Here is a 5,965-nt window from a genome sequence, read left to right as displayed (position 1 = left end):
GCATCAAGTATTTTTCTAAGTGAAGCAGCTAAGTGAAGAAAAGAATGTGTTTTTATTATTTAAGCAAGAATAACAAGAGGATATGTAAAAGTTCATGCTCTTTATGCATGGCTTCTGGAAAATTGGGAATTAAGAGAAGAATGACTACATGTACCATACATTACTGAATTAGGGAAGAACATGAAACAGCCTGGTTATATTATTGATTTATTTTTATTGCTGAGTAGATGTCATCAATAGCAAACTGATTAGCATCACAAGCAAAATGGTTGTCGCTGAAAAATAAACATACTGAGCAGAACTGTGGCATTTTGTGCAGGTAAGCTAGAGAGACAGGAGATTGTGTGAAATCCCTCCCATTTAGCATATATACTTCAGGGGTAGCCAGGATTTTGTTGCTATGAGAGAGGGAGGAAACTAATCTGTGCTGAATAGTATGCAGAGCTTTTTAGTCACACAAGCAAAAACACAAGAGCTAGGAAAAAAAAAGTCTGATACAAACAGATTAAAGGAGTTAATTAAATGGGAAGTCACATTATAAAATGGCACAAAGTCCTTTTTGCTATCTGCGTGAATTATGACCTGAGGCTGGCAGTACATATTTTGTTGGATTAGCAAATATTTACAAAGTGAACTACAGTTCAGAGGACATGAAATGTTTGAATTAAGTATTAAAAACATACCTAAATTTTCCTGCTATCATTTGCTAATTAATATTTTAATGGGAATGTTATTCTTACTTTGACAAATAGTTTGACTGCAGGTAAAAAAAAAGCTAGTATATGTATTGGAAAGAACAAATGGTGTTATGCTAGGTCCGTTTGTACTACATTTGATATGCTAATATGGAGCATTTGAATCAACAGTGTCACTCCTGTTTGCATTTGAAGGTTAAAACTCTTGTTTATACAACTGTGGGGCACAGATTACAAAGGAGGTGTTGTTCAGTTTTGGTGCTGGAAGCACTGCAGAAACCCCACAAACTCCTTTTCCTGGGGAGCCCGTGGATCTTGATGGGAGCAGCATTAAAGACACAGAGCAGAAAGTGGATACAACAAATTAAAAGCAGGAATATTTCTCTCCTGCGAATCCAGATGTACCAAAGAAGGAGGAAAGCCTCACTTGAGAGATCCAGAGAGGAAGGAAACCTCCTTTGCTACTCAGCAGATCAGTAAAGGGAGAGATGTGAGGAGTAGAAGTGCGAAAGGAAATAGTTAATGTATTCTTTCTCTACCTGCTCACAGAGCTGTAGAAAAGTGGCTAGTAGTCTGCTTGATGACTTGTCAGGCTTGAATTATGTGTCTTCTTCTCTGTGGAAGGGAAAAAAACAAGACACAGGTACAGAAAATAATGGGTTTCCTGGTATCTTCTTTACTTATCAAGCCTCTCCACTGTTACAGTGTATGTTTCCTACAGCAGCATGATAGGACCTGAAAGTCCTGCTTAGGCTTCATTATCCAATGTTAACAATACCAATGTTAACTATACCATCTGGTTCTGTCTTAGTGTTTATGGTATTGAGCATTTTTTCTGTCATAGGTGGTAGCTGCATTTTCTTAGGGTGAATTGTTAGAGTAGCTTATCTGGAAAAAAAAAATATAAAAAGAGAGAGCATAAGTTACTGTTGGAGGCTTGCTTTGGTTGCCTTGTGACTAACCCAGTACTTCAAACTTTCGGGAGAAGTGAAGAACAGTTAATTATAGGGACATATTATATCCTTGAAAAGAAATGCAATGCTGTCATTTGCTTTAATCCAGCCTATTAATATGGCACCACCACATGTTTGTAACAAATTTAGCTCTACAAGAAGATATAAGTCTATGCCAAAAACCAAAATAATTGATTCCTTGTTTTGGCTGTATCAGTTTATTACAATTCCATGCCCTTTGATGTCTGATTTATCTAAACCAGGCCTATTCCCCAACTCATTGTCAGAATTTAGGTGGCCCATTGCAGTTTTTCAGTACAGATTTAATCTTTTAAATTTATCCATTTGATTTTCAGTATTAAAGTTTGGAGAAAAAAATAGGAGAGGGAGGAAAATAAAAACTGCTGTTGAGGATATGTACACCTTTTAATTTCTAGCAAATAGAAATCTAGCCTCTTTCTTGGTGAATAACAGGAAGATTTAAGAGCCCAAACAGTTTATGACTGTTAAATGGACTTTTTCTGTCTATTGGTATTCATGTGTCCAGACACATTTTTCATTTTAGATTCCCTATTACTTCTGTCTACAACTACAGAAGATAAGTCTATGAGCCAGTCAAGTGTGGATGACTCCATTTAGTTTTCACCTGTGTTTAGGCATATGAATCCTTCTCAGTTTGTCTACTATACAGAATAAAGCTTATCTGTTGTATTAGTTTTTCCATTGAATATCTGCTGTTAGTGATGCATTGGTCCCTGAAATTCATTCTGTGGAACACCCATTCTGCCTCTGAGCCCATGACTCCATCACAGCTGGCTCTGTATTTCTGTTTTATTTTTCTTCTGTGTTCAAGTTCTTGTCTGTTTGTTTAGATAGGGAATATGCAAGTCAGATTTTTCAGCAGATCTGCTTGCCAAAGAATACCATTTAATCGCCTTCTGTATGTCGAAGGTTGTTACATTGCAAAGTGATCTCCCCTACAATCCAATGATTTCAGTTAACAAAAATCGTTCCAAATGTCGGGAGACTTAAACAGCAGCATATTCGTTGTCCTGGATGATATGCTGCAAACAGCAGCAGAAGTTTTCTCTTTCCAGATCTAGTGATAGAGAGATGATCATGTGAGCTGAATACTTCATTCAGACATGCTAAGGAAGTGGACTGTACAGCAGCAAAGCAAGCAGGTCAACCTGTCCTGTGTCCCTTCTCTGGCATTCACCAATATAGTAAGTCTTCAAAAAAAAAAAAAAAAGCTCTCCCACTGAATGCATCTCTCACTTGTGTGTTGCAGAAGAAAGGAAGGGAAATCTTCCTAATATGACTGAAGGCTTGACTGAATCCCTGAAGCATCAGTTTTGATAAATAAAATACTATGTGAATGCCAGACCAGCATTACTGTTCTCCAGTTATTTTTAACATTGGCAGGTGGGGATTTACCAGGGCTAAGTAACCTCAGCTCTTATTTGGATCATTCTCCCTCCCGGTTGTGCCTGTCACAGATCCATGCATGATGTTTTGGCTTTTTTTCAACTCCTGGGACATTGACAATGTGGAGGGATATGCCTGCTTCTGCTGCCTTGCTAGGGAGAGCCCCTGAAGCACATGAGAAGCTGGAGCATAGCATCCCAACAGAGGCATCTGTACCATTCCCAGGGTACCTGCAGTCTGTACCCTCAGTCCCCTGCTTACACATTGCTGGCAGCGTGAGCCACTGTGCAACCAGGTGTGAGAGCCCTTCTGTGCTGCGTGGGGTGATGGCTGGCCTGGGTCCCTGATTCACCCTCAAGCTTGCCCATGTCTGACACTGGAACTACACCAAGAGTCTCCCAGTTCTTCAGAAGAGTCCTAGACTGTTCCAGTGAGCTCCCCAGCTAGTTACTGTGGGGATCTTGGATATAAGATGCTCAGCTTTGACTGAAATAATTAATTTTAGCAAATGCTCCTTCACATCTTTCTTTGTCAACAGATGGTAAACTTTTATTGCATCCTTAACATCGTATGGGATGTAACATCTCCTTCTGCTTCACTACAAATACAGGATAGAAATAAATAGTAGATAGCTCTGTCAAATATACATCACTACTTGTGACTTTAATAACTGCATCCAACAAAAAACATAGAACTGGACTTTGCTTTGGGTTTTTTTTTGGTGTTTTGCCTATAGCCAGCTCTGGATTTTGCTGGAGAAAGGTGACTAAGAAGCTCTAGGCTACTGGGAAAAAACCTGGATGCTATAAATATTGTGAATCTGGCTGAAAAGCAAAATATTTTTATAGTTACTTAGAACTTACATTGGGCTCAGTAAAACTTATTCATCTCCTGGCTTTTCCAGGTACATGCTGGCTTTGTGCATTGGGTGTCTTGTGACCGTATCCCCAGGTAACTTGGGTGCTGGGCTTAAGCCTGCTCACATTCTGCCATTCACACACTGCTGTGCCCATCTAAGAAGCTCTCCTGTAACTGAGTGCTTAGAAGTGCAATCCTGAGGCACTGAGATGGTTTTCCAGGAGCAAAATTACAGCTGCTGACTTTGCAGCCTCAGCCTTTGTATCACATGAAAGAAGCTGACTTGTTTCTGGGCAAGAGTTGTTTTGAGATTAATGTCTCTCTATTTTGTTGTTTCTGAGGCTGAGCCAGTGAGCTCCATTAGACCCAGCAAGTTCTTCATCCATAGCAATAATAATTCACAATCTGGGTGGATGTCAGTTGACTGCGTGTTTAAATAAGTAGTTCCATGAACACTGGAACTGATGAAGTCTGATTTGATAAGAGTTTGCATCTCACAGTTAACTGACTTTTAAACTATATTATACTAAACCACAGTGTGATCTCACCCTTCTTTGACATCAAATAGCATAAGTAGAATTTGTATAATGTGAAGTACAGAAATTTATATTTTTGGGTCTCTCAGTACAAAGCCTTTTTTTCAGTCACCTGCAGCCTTTATTATGCTGTAAGCAGAAGCTGATGAAATGGCCAGGAAATATGACAGCAAACCCAATTGTTCTTATTACCCTGATAACAGTAGTGTTTGGAATGGGAATGATTAGAAGAGTTTTCAGAGAGAAGAAAGAACAGCATAATTAAGCTTAGGTTTTGTTTACCTAATGCCCTGGGGTGAGAGGAGAAGGCATGCCATTCGTTTATAAATCTAAATAATTAATTGAAATAAAATGTGACTCTGCAAGAGCAGAGAAGCATTAGAACCAGATCATACAGTTTAATTGTGTGTTGTATTTGCCAAAGACATGCTGTTTCACTGAGATCAAATTAATAGTTGAAATCAGGCAGGTGAAAACAAGTACATGTGGGGCCTTCATCATGTTTTATCAGGGCATTCAGCTTTTAATAAACATGGAAGAAGAAAACTGTACAAGATCCATCTTTATTAAAGCAATAAATAAATTGAGGTTCTGGTTTTCTATGAGATCATCATTTTTGTCAGAAAGCAAAAGGTGGTGGAAGACTAAAAACTCTGCACTCACCTACAACTGATGAACAAGCTCTTACCTCAGTATAAACTCTCAGAAAGATTTCTCAAAAATAGAAACCAGAAATAAAAGTGCAATGAACACTCATATATTCTATTTTTGTGTGAGATCTGTTCATAGAGTATCTGATTCTCCTTATACCTGTTTTACATCAGTTTTACAGTGAAGCGACACCCAATTTTTCCCTTGCTTTTCCCTGCCAAAGAGTTGCTCTTCTGTGCAAGATTTATAACTTAATGACAACCATTGGGTAGATGCAAGCTATGAGAAAGCTTCACTGTACTGAAAATGTATTTAAAAATTTGGAATCACTGCCTCCACCCCTCAGGGTGTAAGGAAGGGGCATTGCCCAACTAAAAACATACTTACTACTTTTCTAAGTACAGATATTTTTTCCTTCAAAATTGCCTGCAGTACTCCATAAAAGTAAGTCTTCCTTCCTTTAAAAAACCAGAATAATTAGAGTTGAGGTCAAAACCTGACAAAGGCCATGCTTTTGAGAAGGATGTGGGACAACATGTGGGATGATGTGGGATTTCCAGTCCATTATGAGTTCATTTTCTCTTAGGAAACAACATGCAATATTTACAAACCCTTGTCAGGTTTGAGAGTTTTGAAGCAAACAGTTTAATAATGATTGCTTACAATTTTTAATCAAATATTCTAAAAAATAAACATTGAAAACCATATTATGCACCAGAAAAAAACTGTCTGTTACTTATCAGTGCCTCAAAGGAAAACATATTACTTCTGCATTCCATTTGGTTGATACGCTGGAGGGAAGGGATGCCATCCAGAGGGACCTCGACACGCTTGTGAGGTGGGC

The sequence above is a fragment of the Lathamus discolor genome, chromosome 1, assembly GCF_037157495.1.
Source record: "Lathamus discolor isolate bLatDis1 chromosome 1, bLatDis1.hap1, whole genome shotgun sequence".
Classification (NCBI taxonomy): domain Eukaryota; kingdom Metazoa; phylum Chordata; class Aves; order Psittaciformes; family Psittacidae; genus Lathamus; species Lathamus discolor.
Note: the sequence above shows the minus strand (reverse complement) of the source record.